The 15,929-nt window shown below is 36.6% G+C and overlaps 1 pseudogene; it reads right to left on the reverse strand.

Moving 5' to 3' along the window:
• Positions 1 to 2,100: 2,100 nt before the first annotated feature.
• Positions 2,101 to 15,246, reverse strand: LOC130879266 (60S ribosomal protein L29-like; annotated as a pseudogene).
• Between the last annotated feature and the right edge of the window lie 683 nt (positions 15,247 to 15,929).

Genomic DNA, 15,929 nt, shown 5'->3' on the forward strand with positions numbered 1-15,929 from the left:
TACATCTCTTATGTAAGTTTTTTTCTGAATTTGGTAACAGGGAAAACTGTAAAACTGTAACTATCTAGTCTTCAACCCCCATCAGTCCCGAGAATGATATATTCCCTGAGTAAACACGAAGTACAGAGCAAACAACTTCCAAAACTATAGAAATGATAGAGACATCTGGCTGCCTGAACAGTCACCCATTGGAGCATCCATCTTTAGCCTACAGGCCTAGAATATCTGACAGATTTTTCTGTGAAGCAGGAATTTTGAAGGATTCTCCCACTTTGTCTTGGCAAAGTTCAGTAGTCTTATACTTTTGTGTCCTGCTTGTCTAGTTTGGACAGCATATTGTCAGCAATTGAGGCAAGGGCAGTTTCTCTGCCTAGTGGTTAACTTTTGCCACAAAGAAAGCAAACTTGATATGGAGGGTCTTTGACGCCCATCATCTTTTTTGAAGTAGATTGGTGCTATCAGGAGCAGATGTGTCTCACTGTTATGAAAAGCTTTATGTTATTAAAACATTTTAAATGCCATATTCTGTAGGTTTTTGAAGTGTTTGAAGATCATCTATCTATCTAAAATATATCTCTGTATGACCTTGAAAATATACTTAACATGACTATAAGTTTGATAATTACAGATGGCTCTTAACCTGTATTTCTTTATAATTCTAAATAGCTTTCAAGAATTAAAATTTTACAGTACATTTTAAAATTAGCTGTATATGTACAATACCTTAAACAAAAATAGAAATATATAATATAATATAACAAAAATAACATTAAATTTGTATCAATATGCAGGAATCCATATCAATGTAAATAAAATATTTGAGACTAGTGGTTGTTCAATAGTAGACTTAACAATGTACCCTTTATCCCATAATTTTTCTACTATATCCCCTTTATTAGATCCTTGAATCTAATCTACTTTGTTTAGCTTTCTCCCTGACCATTACCAGTAATGATTTGTAACCAACGCCCCTAAGTGATGACAAACATCCATAATCCACTGAATGATCAAAAAACAATCCATTCCTGTGGAGGCCTGAAAATGTGAGCCTATTTCCACATTGACCAAAGGTCAGAGAGCTGGAACTTACCTCTAGTTCCTTCAAGGTTTTTGTGCTTCTACCCCAAATAAAGGTCCCACCGAGATGTAGATCAGAGTTCTGCTCTCTTAAGGTTATTGTCAACGGGTGTGGCTAATAGACAATGCTTGTACTCCAGGAATAGAGAGTAGATCTGTTCCTACCTCAAACAAAAGTCTAAGGATCCAGTTAAGTTCCAGTTCTTTTAAGGAGATAACTTTGAATTCCACTCAGGGAGTTGTTTGCTTCCAGAATGTTTTGGACTAGGATGTGAGCGTGACTTGTTTTGTTCTAGAAACAGAATGTTTAATTATGAATGTATCCTGCTACCTTCAATTGGTATGTTCATTTCCTTGAATCATGTTAATGTAGTTCTTTTTCTTACTTCTACCTTTTGGGGTCAGGGTATTAAAGCAACTGAAAAATTAAACATGAGCGAATTTCAGTACTCACTGTAATTTCCTCCCAATACTATCCTATATGTTTCTCTGTTTTATTATTTTTATTTGTGTCTTCATATCCCTTAATATATTTCTAAATCCCCATGTCTCTACCCTGGCAAGAGGTATTTTTGTTGAGTCTGGTTGCTGACACATCCCTCCTTTTGGGAATGTGGATGTTGTGTTTATATATTGCTTCCTACTTCCTGTTGTCTGGGGGTGATGGATTATGTAGGGACCCTTTGAAAATTGGGATAATGGTCAAGTTCTAGGAGTGCTAACCGTAACATTTGTTAGTCTCTGCAATGGGAACGTGCAAAGCTTATCTGCAGTTCTGACTAGAATAGTCTGAGACTGGACTGTCTCAGCAGCCTTGAAGCTGTTCTGAAAGCAGAACTCTCTCTCTCTCTCTCTCTCTCTCTCTCTCTCTCTCTCTCTCTCTCTCTCTCTCTCTCTTTTTTTTAACAGAACTTGCTTCAAGTTTATTTGTAAAAACAGCATAAGGTCCTGAACATCTGCAAATACTGTGTAGGTGTTCACACCAGTCCATCTGTCTTCACATTGGCAGACTGAGACCTTTTTTTATGGGGCCTTCACAGGGGCCTGGGCACCTTTGGGAGCCTGCGCTGCAGCTGAGGCCTCTGCCTGGCTTGAACCTTGGGCTTTATTTTTTGGAGCCTATGACCCCTGGCCATGTAGCTTCTAATCTGCTTCCCAAGCTTGGGGTGAGCAATTAAAGCCAGACGGGTGAGTTTGCGGCTGGGGTCTCTGGCACCTTGGGCTTCCCCAGGGCCTTGATGGCCTCCGCACGTGCGCTCATGACCTTTGCATTATTTGCCTGCATCTTCTTCAGGCCTTTCTTGTTGTGCTTCTTGGCAAAGCTCATGTTCCTCAGGAACTTGGGGTCAACCCCCTTGAGAGATTCGTATCTTTGTGACTGGGGTTTCATGATGCCGTTTCTGTGCCATTTCTGGGACTGGTTGTGTGTGGTGTGGTTCTTGGACTTGGCCGTGGCTGGACGGTAATCGGCGGCTCTTTCGAAGCCAGCAGAACTTTTAGAAACTGCAACAGAGGACTCTGAGAGGCTGGATCACCTGGGCTGTTTCCATTGGTATCTGGTTCCTTTGCTCTGAAAACATACAAACTTTCAAAGATAACATATCTATCTGCATTAACACAAGTATGGAATGTGTGGTGTACAAAAGTCAGTTAAAGATGATTTTTTTGTTCTATATTTGAGCACCTATCAACTTTATAAGTCCACTTGGATTGTAATTGTAATATAAATCTCTAAGCCATATGAAAGGATGGCATGTAATAATAAGTCATGAGGACTCTATAGCCAATAAGATTTACCCACTTCCTTATCCATACAATCCCCCTTTAATTATTTCTTTAACAGTCTTGCTTTTATTTCATATTTCAAATGGCAAAGTAACAGCTAATATAACTGAAGTTTTGCATAAACTTATTATTTTTAAAATTATGATATGTCATCTCACTTCCCTTTCCCTACTCCAACTTCCCACATGCACCCTGATTTCTGTTTCTCACATTCATGGCTTCTTTTTACTTGTATGTACATATATATATTTATATACACATATATTCCCCAATATTCCAATACACACATATACATTCATACATACATAAATACAATCTGCTCTGCCTCTCTAATATTACATGTATAGATATTATCTCAATATTGACCATAATTCCCTTTGGGGCATTTGTTTTGTTTTGTTTTTGTTGTTGTTTTGAGTTCCATTGAGTTTAACCAGAATCATCTGTGTGACCATGGCTTTGGAATTATTCATTAGATCTTTGTGGGTTCACCAGAAAGTATGCAACTGAAGACATGACTGCCCTTTCTCCAAAATCCATCAGTAACAAGTAGCTTAGCAGGGAGGAGTAGGTACCACAGGCCCATCCTGACCACCTGTTGATAGGCTTATTCTTATGTAGACTTACTGAATATAACCACAGCTGTTTTGAAGTCATGACAGCATTGGCTGTCCATAACCAGAAGATGGCATTTCACTGGGTCTTCAGATCTTAGATTTCTTTTTCCTCCTCTTCCATGATGTTTCCTGAACTTTAGATAGGTCAATACAAATATTTGTTCTGTTTAGGGCTGATCTCTCAAACATCACTAATTTTCAACACCTTGAGTAGTTGGATGCCTCTGCATTCACCACTATTCATTGCAAAGAAACTTTTCTGGGGGTTTCTTGGAGTCAGATTTGATATGACTTAGTGCCTAATTATAGTATGTTTGATGAGAGTGAAAAATAACCATTGGTGTAGATTTATTTAGCAATTAAAAGTCTATAAGGAAGATTAAGGGCCAGTCGGATGATAGCTCAACGATTAAAGCATTTATTCTTGTAGAAGACCAGACTTGTATTCCCAGGACCCATATTGCAGTTTACAACCTTCTGTGACTCCAGTCCTAGGTGATCCAATGCCCTCTTCTTATCTCTGTAGGTAAAACATACATGTGGGCAAATACTCAAACAGATGAAATAAATAAAAAAAAATTAAGAGTTTGTAAAGAAAATTAAAGTCCTTTTTTTGGAAAAGGAATTAAATTTTTTTTGTAAAAAATAAAACTGCTGGTGGTGGAACATTACTTTTTCCCTTGCACTTGTGGGGGTGGGGGCAGAGGCAGGAGGATCTCTGTGACTTTGAGGCCAACCTAGGCCATGTAGAGAGACCCTATCTCAAAAACAAACAAACAAACAAACACCAAAAACAAAACAAAAAGACTGTTACTTAGAAGCAAGTATCAGTTAGATTAAGCAAACAAAACTAATAAAAATATTGAAAAATATCAACATTCATTTAGATGTTTATTAACTCTCAACTAAATATATGGACTCATTTACATGTTACATGGGTTAATTCAGACTATGCTAGAAATTAAGATCTTAGCCTTTGTAATGGCAGATCTAGATTTGAATCCCCAAGCTATTGCTTATTTGTAAGTGATTTGCAGTGTTATATATTACTCCAATTCTTAGATTTATTTCCCCTTTATTTAAAATGAGGCAACTAGAATTCATCTTTTAGAATTATTGTAAGGATGAAATGAAGTAATACATTAAAATGCTTTCTACAGTGTCTTTTTAAATGTACAGTCAAGGAAGATGGCTAGTTAAGTGTTACTGTTGGTCTGCACCACTGACATTTCTTACTTGAGGTGATGAAAGCACAGATTGAGCTTTTCCTTGGCAAAAATAGTTTTTACTTGCTTGCACAGTCTGTCATGTGTATCCATTCTCTCTCTTGCCGTAGCTTGCTTTTATTTTATCATGCCTTTTATATGGTGGACACTGAATAAATTTGATGACAGTTTTTCTTCACTGATGTAAATGGAACATTGTGTGTGTTTAAACAGTTAGATCAAGGTTCCCAAGGAGCATGTCCTGTATCGTTTGCATCTAGCTTACTAACTTGGTCGTTCACTTGGGCTTTTAGACTGTTTGTATCTAAGATGACCTGCTGCTGGGTTTGAGATTACTACTTCATGGCTCAGTACTTTATCAAACATATACAGGGATATATGTATGCATTAATCTTTGCTTATGACTGATCTGTTCCATATTTTGCAAGGGCTTATTGACCTCAGTAACAGGAGCCCTATACTTTCATATTCTTTGTGGTATTTGCCCAGTCAACTTACGTTTGGACTTTGGAGTATTAGTCTATTAATGACATGTTGGTATTGCTTATGCCTTTCTTTCTTATTCCTCTTGACTGTATGTTGTGTATTATATGAGTTTTCCTGAACTGAAGATTATGTACTTAATTGTTAAACTTTAGATAAATTTGTCTGAAAGGAGTAGAATGGTAGTACTTCTAGTAGATCTTCTGAGATAATGGAGCTAGATTTTATTTAGCACCTAGGTAATACTGACCTTGTTGAATCTGTGAATCATTCAGAAATGTAGCATACTATTACATCACACTTTACATCCTATCTGTACTTTTTATGGAATCAGTTGTATAGGATGTCTTAGATTTTTCAAATGTTATATTTTAAATTAAAATATAAAAAAATGGTACAGGATTTAGTTTTTAGCTTCATTGAGGATAGGTGAGAAATCACATTAGTATCAGGGTTAGTTTAGTCACGAACTTTTCTGACAGAGCTGTATATTTTATTTTATACACACACCCCAAAAGTATTAAAAGAACTCTGCTCTTAGTTTATGTATAAAAGGGGATACAGGAAATGTAAACACATTCCTTAAGGCTTTGAAATACATGATAAAGCTGAAGTGAGCATAAGCCTAATCTCAAAATTTCTTTTTATACTGAAATAAACTGTCTTCTAAGGAGTTCTACCCTGAAATGAACGCTACATAAAAATTTTAAAATAAATTTCTTTCAGAATCCTTTAAAAGAGTTTCTATTTATCTGGGAAAATAAACTATGGAAGTGTGTGTGTGACCGTTTACACATTTGCATGTATAGCCGTGATCCTCTACTTTAAAGAAGATGAAATCTTAAACTATAGCTGATAATTTAGGGCTGTAATTCCAGCTACTCAGGAGGCTGGGGCAGGAAGATTATAAATTCAAGCCTAAACTACAAAGTAAATTCAAGGAAAAGTTGTTAACTTAGTGAGACACTGTCTCAAAATATAAAGTAAAGAGAAACTTAGGGATATGACTCAGTGGTTAAAATGATTGCGTTGCATCCCCAAGGCCCTATAGTCAATCCTCAGTCCTATAATAAAATGTGAAATTTTGTAATTCCTCCTTTATAAAACCAGAATTCTGAACTAGATGATTTCTAAGATTACTTTAAGCCTAATTATCCTACTCTAGATATGATGGTTTTGTTTATATTTTGAAAAGAAATTGTGAAGTAGATTGTGGGGAGCAGGGAGTGAAGTGGTAATGAGGGATTTTAAACATTTCCACCAGCAGATGGCACTGTAATATTTCTACAGCCTGTAACCCTCACCTAGTCTCAGTCAGAAAGTTAGTCAAGTTTTACATAGTCCCAGGGTAGTGTGGCGCACTCTTATAATCTCAGCACTTGAGAGGCTGAGACCAGCAGATCTGAGTTTGAGGTCAGCCTAGGCTATTTAGCCTGACTTTGTGTCAAACAAATCTACCGACCTGGACACATAAGAAGAATGGAATATTTTATTCATTATTGTGATATAAAATATATGTATCAAGTAATTGACCTCAGATATAAAAAGAAATAATAATTAAGAAACCTTTAACTATTTCTTAGTAATTTTCACTAAACTTTGTCTTAGTACTTGTCAAATGGATATGTGTGTGTCTTCCCAGTCAGTTGTGAGATTAAGGAAAAGAATGTTCTTATTTAATCTTTGGAGGGGAAGAGAACAAAATACCTGGCCCATAGTTGTCACTCAACAAATATTTTTTTTATTTAATTCATTTCCCAGAAAATTTGTTAGGATTGCTTTGAAGGCATTTGAGAATTTATGAGCATTGGTCAACTCAAAGGCTTTTTGTTTTTCCTGTTAGCAGCTACATTTGAGGCCCAATTCTACTGTGTTTGATATATGTTCCATGATATTTTAATCATCTTTCAAAATATGCTTTTACACGTGTGTTTAATTTTCTCTCACATTTTTTGATATGTTCTTGTGTGTGTTTCTCACACATCACAGCGTTCATGTTCTATGTTGTTGTATGTATCACAAGTTCATGGTTTTTAACCACTGTCCTCATTTTATCTACCCAAGTTCCTTCTGATGAACATCTAAATACTTCCAATTCCTCAATACTAAGCTAACCACCCTCATTCAAATTACTTTTAGGAATCTGTTTTGAGTTTCCTGGAAGTTTATACCCAGTATGGGATTACTGAATGTTGGGGAATATATATATATATATATATATATGTATATATATATGTATATATATATATATGTATTTTAAAATATTTATTTTTTTATATATATGAGTGATTTGTCTTCATGAACACCAGAAGAGGGAATCGGATCCCATTACAGGTGGTTGTGAGCTGCCCTGTGGTTGCTGGGAATTGAAGTTAGGACCTATGGAAGAGCAGCCAGTGTTCTTAATCACTGAGCCATTTCTCCAGTTCCTATATACTTAATTTTTACAAACTATTGACAGATAACTATCTATAATGGCTCAGTTTACATTCCTAGTAACCTGCCAGAAGTCTCCTCCATCCCTCTGTTGAACAACTAGAGCTGTGTAATACTTGAGCTTTTGCTAGTTAGATGGTATAAACTGAAAACATTTCTCAAGTGGAAAAAAACTCATCAGCTGAAAATCTAGTAAAGCTAATGGGAGTCACATGTAGAGGATCATAGCCATAACCCTAGCCCATTCAGGAGGGATGTCTGCAAGTTCAAGGCCAGCCTGGTCTATATTGTGTGTTCTAGGTCATTTTGTGCTAAAGATTGATATCCCATCTCAAAAAGGAAAAAAAAAACCCTCTTGCATAATTTTTCCCATTTGATGATGGCTATCTACTATCGGAACTTTCATTGTTTGTGCTTAGTATTAAAGTAAGTTTCAATAAGTATTGTTAGATATTTTTCAGAATTTGGAGTCCCATTATCTGAATATGAATCAAATAGGTTCAAATTTTTTTTCTCTGCCAGCACCCCCCCGCCCCCGCAAATAGCATTATGGAGTGAGAGATTCAGGTTATGTTCAAGCTCCACTCCAAATCAGAGATTTGAGTGTTGTTTCAAATTTTTATTTATTTATGTAGTTTATGTGTAAGTGCTTTATCTGCACGTATGCCTGCATGTCAGAAGAGGGCATCAAACCCATTCTAGATGGTAGTGAGCTGCCATGTGATTGCTGGGCATTGAATTCAGGTCCTCTGGAAGAGCAGCCAGAGCTGTTAACCACTGAGCCATCTCTCCAGCCCCAAATCAATGATTTGAAACCTCCTCAGATGATTTCAGTATGCAACTAGGGCTGAGAACCGCTGCCCTAGAGGCTTAGGTTTTTAAAAAATCATTTTTGCCTGACATGGAAAATATTATTTTGAAGTAAACATAAAACACCGTTTTGTTACATTGGCAAATTTTAATTAAATCAAAGAGGAATTTAAAATTTAAATATCTTGTGGAAATTCCACACTCTAAGAGTCATCAACTCTGAGTGTTTCTAGGTGATTAAAAGGATGAGGGAAACTGGAAGATTTTGCTGGCAGTTAAGTCTGGTAAGGCTGAATTTAACTTCATTGAACTAAGGAAGGACTTAGAGTTGCTTCTCTGAGGACACAGATACTCCAAAGAATTAGGAGTAGATTCCATTTCAGGCAGAAATAAAATACTCGAGTAAGTATGTATTTGCAAGTACATTCTTACCATACAGTTTTGGCTGTTGAGGAGCAGACTGAAACAAGTACTGAGCCAACATTTGTTAACTCTCATTATGGATTCAGCACATTATGGTATTCTAAAAGGACAAAATATGTCTTTAACAGTGGGAACCAAAGCAAATGCTATTATAGCTAGTCACTTTTTGAGAGTCAACAAACAACACTTTGCTGTAGACAAATGTTTTATTATAGGTCCAATTATTCAATGTCAGGATTAGTATATCAGATATATTGAGACAAATAGATGAGGTTTATATATTTCATCTTCTTAAATTTTTTTTTTTCCCTGGTTTTTCGAGACAGGGTTTCTCTGTGGTTTTGGAGCCTGTCCTGGAACTAGCTCTTGTAGACCAGGCTGGACTCGAACTCACAGAGATCCACCTGCCTCTGCCTCCCAAGTGCTGGGATTAAAGAAAGGCGTGTGCCACCACCGCCCGGCTTCATCTTCTTAGAAATTGTCTTCAACATTGATCCTTAAGAGTTGTCTGACTAGGAAAGTAGTATGTATAACTAACCTTGTATCTACTGTATACTTAATGAAAGTATAGAACACCCGAAAGGCAATCTAAATTTGTTTCTCTGGGACACTAAATATTAAAGCCTTCAGGCATTTTTAATAACAAACGTCAGAATTATAATCTTGTTATCAGTCAGAAGAGCAGAATTTGGTTTCGGTTTCATCAAGGCACAGCTTGACCTTTTGACTCCCTATTTTCTTACCTGAATTATGAGACAAAATCCTTTCATCTAAGCATTAAATGAAATACAATATTTTTTATTTATTACTGTAATATTTCAAAACCTTAGGGTTCAAGTGCATAGTTTCCTCTTGCCATGTCTATGCAAATTACAGTTATTTCCACAATGAAACTCAACCAGAGAAGAAAAATGGCAAGAACTAAAGATACTGCTTTGTTTAGTTCTGACAACCACACGGAATGGGTCTACTTATGTCTATTGTTTAGGTGGATAAATTGGAGCTTTGTAAGGATGAATGACTTGTCCAACGAAGGCCACGTTAGAGATAGTAAATTGTGATCTATATTTTAATCAACGACTCCAAAATATATGCTTTTTCTAGTATATGATACTTTTTTTTGAACCAAATGGGCTACAGTGTAAAATACAGACTTTCTAATAGATATGACTAAGATGTGAAGTTTTATCTGTTATTTGGTTTCCTACAAATACAAGTTCTTCATATTAACTGTCATCCTCACCTATCATGCTAGGCTTCACAAACAGAAGTTATAAACTGTATTTACTATGGATATGCTCGTCCTTGTACAAGTGTGCTGTTTGATGGCAGTGCTGGGTTAAATGCCATCTGGGTATATATCAGGAGATAGAGTAAGCACACTCACAGATGCCTTCTTTAGCTGTTCATAGAAAGGGTTTTCATCCCTTGATCTTCCAAATGTACAGTGTCTTTCCATGTATAGTTTACAGCAACACTATATGTGATAGGTGGAATTTGGTCATAAATACAGGGAATATCATTAGTACCAGTCTCTAGTCCTAGTGTCCATTTTGGTTACTGGTATATTTCCACTTGTCTGGAAGGACAGCCAGTCTTTGAGGATGAAATGCCATACTTTCTAATTAGCATTTGACTTTACCTTCCCGTGTTTGTCTTCTAGTGGAAGACTGAGAAAGACCTGTAGAACTCACTTAATGTCACTTTTCATTCTTTAGATATAAGCTGTTATAAGAGCCTAAAATACGTGGAATGTACTTTATTGTCTCATTTAATGACATAAGATTAGAGATGATCTTTTATTTCAAGATTGTTACAAAGACATTTATATGTATTATATAAATATATATGTTTATATTTATATATACTATTTTTATCTCTGCCATCAGTTAGGCAAGTATATTTATGAGAAGTGTAAAGATAATGAATTAAAACTGGAAACAAGTAGCACAATTATATATTAGATTTTACAAAGCACTTTCCTCATATATAAATGTATTCAGTTACTGTTGCATTCATCAATATTGTGTTCATTTTAATTCTAGATGGCTGAGTGTTAAAGTAGTTAAAAATTACTCAGTATCACAAAGCCAGGTCCAGCAAATTCAGATGTTTAAGTGTAGGTCTTGCAACCCTTGAACTTCTATTTCAAAGGTCCCCCCTCCCCCAATATACACTTAGAAGTAGAGTGTGGTGATAAAGAACACAAAAAATAGACTTTGAGGGCAAGTGTCACTGGGTGTATTGCCATTTATTAGTATGTGCATGAGAAATTGACTATCATTTGAACGTTCATTTACACACACCTATAGTAAGGAGTTATTCTACCTCTCAGAACTGTTCAAGGTTAACAAGATTATGTGTATAGCTATTGAGCAGTTTGTGTGGTTCCCATAATCCCAGTAAACAACATCACTGTTTAAAAGCTCACAAGCATGAACTGTGCCATAGTGAGCAAACTGTTGTATCCTTACGTTTTCCATTCCTGCTTAGGATAGGGAGGATTTTTTTTTCCTGGATATTAGACAGGCAGGGCACAACATTTTTCAGAACAATGAACTAAGTATAGAAATAACTAATCTTTATTTAGTAGAAGGAAAAGGAGGTGGTGTATATGAGCTGAAGTTTGTGACAAGCTGAAATTGAGGAACAAAAGCATAGGAAAGGTGAAGGAAAATCATGTAGTCAAGGTGGCAATTATTAAAAGCTTATAAATCTTGCTGTAATATCTATGTGACAAAACAGAAATGACCACAAACAGGAAATACCATCAGTCTCAGCCTCATCCCTAGTGTGAGTCCCCGAACTATTTGTACTTCTCTGTGACAATGGCAAGAGAGGCAACACGGTGATTTCCACACAGCTCAATTTGTCCAGTTCAAATACCTGCTTTTTGACATTTCAGTTTTTTCTGATGGTAAGGTATTCTTTTATTTTGGAATGTAATATTAATAAACGGTTGTTAGATTTTTTTTTTTTTTTTTTTTGGTTTTTCAAGACAGGGTTTCTCTGTGGTTTTGGAGCCTGTCCTGGAACTAGCTCTTGTAGACCAGGCTGGTCTCGAACTCACAGAGATCCGCCTGCCTCTGCCTCCCAAGTGCTGGGATTAAAGGCGTGCGCCACCACCGCCCGGCCTGTTAGATATTTTTTTAAAGAAAGATCTTTACTAGTAAAAATAAAATGGCATATATATGTCTATTCTTTTCATTGACTTTTATTTCAAATCCCCAAAGCCTAGAAATCACAGAATGGTTAATCTTTAAGTTTCCTTATAGTTTTAGAGACTTAATCTTCTAGATGTTAAAAGAAAACCATTAGACTATTTAGTAGAAAATCTAACATAGTATTTCAAAGGAGACATTGTGAACTTTAGTTTTAATTATCAACTTGAAGTCATCTAGCATCAATTGGGAAGAGTGCCTCAAAGAGGGGTTTCTAGAAGAGCTTGTCCATGGGTTTGCCTGTGGAGGTTGTCTTATGTTAATTGATGTGGGAAGAGCCAGCCTAAAAGTAGGCAGCAGCATTCCCTGGGTTCTCTGAGACTAGAGAAAGCAGTATTAGCAGTAAGATTACATTCATTTCTTCTCTCACTGTTCTTGAATGTGGATGTGATATGACTGAGTGTTTTCAGTTCCTACTGCCTTACCTTCTCTGTTATGATGGACTGTAAGTTGGTGTTATGAACTAAAATATACCTTTAAATTCCCAAGATGCTTTTTGTCCAGGTATGTTGTCACTGCAACAGAAATAAAAGTAGGATGGGAATCTGCATTAGCTTCTAATAGTTGATAATTTTATTGTTGTTATTCTGTAGGGAATTGTAATCTAAGATAGAAAAGACATGGAGACTGTTGTCACCCAGCACAGAGAAAATATGCTAGAAGCATCAGCATAATATATAGATTAGCAAAGAACTATCTATAGCATGTAATTTAGGGGCAAATGAGAGGCAAGACAAAAGCCATGCTAGCAAGAGAGATTATATACAAAGAATAGCTCTGAAAGTTTGTACCAAGATAGATCAGAGTCCCCCAAATCATGTCATCATGGAGTCAACCGAAGCTATCTGGAACTCTTTAAAATGTTATCAAATTGATTTCTTTCCCTTGATGACTTAAGGCTGGCTATAACTGTTGAATTTCAGTGGGTAGGCTAGAGATGGTGTCCATCAGCAGTTAAATAAGTGTGTTTGGTTGGTTTTGATTTTACTACTACATACATATTTTATATAAACATTAAACATCAAATACTAGTTAAAGTAACGAGGCAACCAAAGTATTATATAACAATAAACAGTAAAATTGCAAAAACTCACAATTTAGCAGATTCTCAATATATTCAATATACCTTAGTTGAATGAATATCTTTGAAAGATATATTAATTACAGCCATCTAATTGCTAAGTGGTTTATTTCATTGAAATGATTTTCCAATGTTCTTAATTAATGTAGCTTCCAAAGTTCATTTACTTGTGAGCCAAAGGTGTTTTAATCTCTGGAAAAATTAGCTTCCTGTTAGGAAGATATAGTATATTTTAATTCTGAATTTAGTAAATGAACTAACAGCTTTTCAAAAAAAAGTACTTCCTGAAAGAGATAACCAAGAAAGTGCTAATAACTATGAAAACAAATCAGTGAACAGATATTCAAAATACAATTAGTGTGGCAAAGTTCTTGAGAGCAGCATGTGATGAGAGTGGGTTGAGCAGCTTTGACTTACTGTTACTGTATGTCCTGAGTATGTCTTGAGTGCTCACTAAGTGTCTGAGTCTGGGAATACAGAGAAGTCTTTGATCACCAGGCCATTACCATTTCTAGGAGGTATCAGTACTCTTCAGAAGTACAGTAGTTTGTACTGGATCTTGTGCCTGTTGCATCCTAACCCTGGGAGCATAAATACATCTTTAAGGACATAGGGGTATTAGAAAATTGAAGGAAGCAGGTGTTCGGACTAGAGCCAGCATTTAACTTATATTATAACCCATCTCCATGTGATCTGATCTGTGGCTTCTCTGTTAGCTTCATTCTATGTAGTCACACCTTTAGAGGGTTCTCATAGAACTTCCCAGTTCAAGGCAACATAACCTCCACATTTTCTGGTTGCTTAGATTGGCAGAGAATCCTCAGGGAATGTTAGCTAAAGGTGATCTGACAGAGGAGTTAATTTTATTGGTTAATAAAGAAACTGCCTTGGCCCATTTGATAGGCCAGGCCTTAGGTGGGTGGAGTGTCTTTGGTGCTCAACATTCTCTCGGGAATAGATCAGTGTTGCCAGGAGCAATTGTGTCTCACTACCACGAAACTCTGAGTTAGATTAAAGGCCATTTTCTACAGCTCTTTGAAGAGGTTGAAGATTATCTATCTATACTGAATATAATCTCTATGTATCTAAAGAACCTGATTAGTCTAATTATAAATGACAAACTTAGATGACTATTGATCTATATAATTCTCAATACCTATCTAACTTAAAGACTAAGACAATGAACAACTGTGCAATAAATGAGGACAGTATGACCTCCAAATATAAACAATGTACAAATATACAATGCAATATGGTAAATATATATATCAGTACATAAACAATATATAAGTATCTTAATCAGAGGTAGAAATGTATACTGCAATATGGTAAATTTATACAAGATATATATCAATACAATATATATCAATACATAAAAAATGTTTTAAACAGAGTTAGAAGCATGCATGCATACAATAGTCAGTATAATTTAACTTTATATCAATATACAAGAATCAATACCAATATATTTGTCTAAAAACAGTAACTCACAATTACAAATCTATTATCCCATCATTCAGTTCTATCCAGATGTGTTAGTCCCTTCTAAATAGTTTGTTATTATAGAGTTTGCTGAGCTCTAATACTGCCCATTGTGGATCCACCTTGGGCAGGTGGGTAGAATGGCGTGGGTGGTGTGGGTGGTGTGTAGTGGGGGATGAACCTGTACTCTGCATTCAACTGTCATCTAGTCTGTTTTATCTGTGAATGCCCTGGGATGTTCCTAGGTACCCATTTTTTTCATAAAGTAACTCCCCTTATCTGCCCTTAACAAGAGGGCTTGATATATCCCAGAAAGAAGCTGAAAGTAGGGCCAAGGGTGTGTCTGACTCAGATTGTGTCTGGATTTTTTTTTCTTTGTGGTGTTAGCATCGGACTCAGGATAATCTACAGGCTATTGAGGGTGGTAATTCAAAGAGCAGAGGTTTGTAGTGCATTGGACACCCAGGCTGATTTGTGTCTAGGAGTTACAAGGAGGCATGCTCTAATTTTGATTAGGGGTTGGGTTTGCCCCTTTATTGCCCCTTTATTCATCAGACGCACTCACCTGAAGGGGGTTGTTTGACAAGGAGAAATTCGAGGGGCATCTTTACTTTTGCAGTGTAATACATCAACCAAGGAGTGGTTCAGATGTACACAGAATACCTTGACTATCCAACTGCAATCCAGTGGGTTGCTTGACCTTGCCAAAGTCAACATGTGGAAAGCTCAAAACCCTCTCTCACACATAAGTGACAGGGCCATGAGCATACTGATTCTTTTTGACTCTCCTGATTAGGAAGCTCTTCGACCTGGGCATTCTTTCTTCTCTCCCCCACCTTAGTCTCCTATTCCAGTTTTCAGGAGAAATGACATTTCTTTTCTTGGGAGGCTCAGGGGTCTGCACACCTAGGCATGGACTCTCCTTTGCTCTCTATGCCTTAGTAAAAATTATGGTCACTGCTACAAGACCCTTTACTACTAACAACCCTTACATTTACTACTTTAACCCCAAAAGGAAGGCACAGAGAGGACAATATGAAAGGAGTAGTCGGGACAGACTGACACTTGGGTGGTGAAGCGCCCTCTCCGGAGGGGAAGTGAAAACAAGACATCAGCTCTTACCCAAGATGGTACCGCAGTGCTATTTCAATCCCACTGGCTGCTTCCTGACCCTAGAGGGTTAAATCAGTAGGGTACAACGACCACCCCTTCCCCCTTTACTCCCCCTCCTCCACCCCTTACCTTTAAAAAGTTAAAAATGTCTGCAGTCAAATCTCTTAAAGGGGCG

This window comes from Chionomys nivalis, chromosome 8 (assembly GCF_950005125.1).
Source record: "Chionomys nivalis chromosome 8, mChiNiv1.1, whole genome shotgun sequence".
NCBI lineage: Eukaryota > Metazoa > Chordata > Mammalia > Rodentia > Cricetidae > Chionomys > Chionomys nivalis.